The sequence below is a fragment of the Pundamilia nyererei genome, unplaced genomic scaffold (genome assembly GCF_000239375.1).
Source record: "Pundamilia nyererei isolate P.nyererei 1_Seehausen unplaced genomic scaffold, PunNye1.0 scaffold00028, whole genome shotgun sequence".
NCBI lineage: Eukaryota > Metazoa > Chordata > Actinopteri > Cichliformes > Cichlidae > Pundamilia > Pundamilia nyererei.
Window position 1 is genome coordinate 2,605,483 of NW_005187429.1, and position 1,573 is coordinate 2,607,055.

Below are 1,573 nucleotides of genomic sequence, written 5' to 3' on the forward strand. Positions count from 1 at the left end.
GTTTGTTTGTTTGTTTGTTAATTAGTTAGTTAGTTTATTTGCTTGTTTTAATCAATTTTAAATCATGCTTTTTATTTGTTCTTGTTTCTAATGTCTCTGTAAAGCACTTTGAATCACCTTGTTGTTGAATTGTGCTATACAAATAAACTTGCCTTGCCTTGCCTTGCCTAAAAGGGAGTCTAACCCAATCCCTTTTAAAGTGATCAGTGAAACAGTGCAGCATGATATCATGTAGCCAGTACATGTATACATAGCCCCGCCTTTTTATTTTACGTGTTACAGTCATCAGTCCAATCAGTGTGTTAGCACATTTCTGACACTCGATATGCCCGAGCTTCAAACAGATCATTAAACATTTTCCTGTTGGGGAGATTCAGAAGCTAAATGAAAAAAGTTACCACAGGGCGGAGTAACAGGGTGGCAACAGTTCTGAAAACCACAATTTCCTCTCCCACGCCTCCCAGTACATCACTGTGTCCTCTAGTTTACATTTCAGCCATCACCTGCTGACTACAAAAAGGAGAAGTCAACTTTCAAAATCAAAAAGTGGAGAAAACAGAAGACACTGACAAACGAAATGGGTCATGCTACCCACGGTAATAAGATCCACTTTTTGAGGCCTGTGGTTGTGTTAGTCCTGTGGTTAAAAGGTACAAATGCAGTAAATATAAAAATTTTAAAAAAAATTTTCAGTGGTGAAAACCCCCCCAAATAGATTTATAGATTAAACAAGTTGAAAATATGGTAACACAGTTTCTGAGAACTAGGGTGGGGACGTGGAAGGAAGGTTGGGCAATAGTGTGTAAAATAACATTAGCTCCCTGTTGCAGCTGCATTTCTCAGAGTACAGAATGAACACAAACCACAGCACTAATAAAAAGTGTCACAATTAGGAAGTGGGCTCAGGGTGTATACCAAATCAGAGGATGACAGAAGCGGTCACAGTTTTACACTTGTAGCCTTTCTGCCCTGATGGTCAGGGGAACGGGGGCAGAGCTGGAAACTGTGATGACAGCACATCATCACGCGTGAAAGCCTTTTAAAAACAGACTAAAAATCTCTGCATGTGTGTGTGAGCATGTGTGTATGAAAGCATGCTTTCCCAGAGTCTAGCTTTGCATCAGGTCACTCCAGAATGATGACATCTGCCTTGACTTCACATCTGTCCTTCTCCCTGAAGTATGATCGTGGACTAATAACAGCAACCACGCATGGCCTACTTACAAAACAATATGATCCTGGCACTGTTTTTTTACCTGTTAAATATAAAGACATTTCACATATTTCCTGCAATTCTTCTCATGTGTTATTAATGGACCGAACTTAGCCAAGGAAACGAATTACACAGTGAAGGTAGAATGATTTGTTAATAATGCTGGTTGTCATTTGACATTGATACAAACACCAGAATGATACCTGCCACTGAACACTTTTAAGAAAAAATTCTACAAAACCATTTTTTCCCCATAAATTTGGAAAATAGTACTGCAGTCACAGAACGAGGAAGCTGTAACTTGCCTGCACTGCACTGGAAAGCCATTTTCAAACACATCAGCCGCAGTATACCAACTTT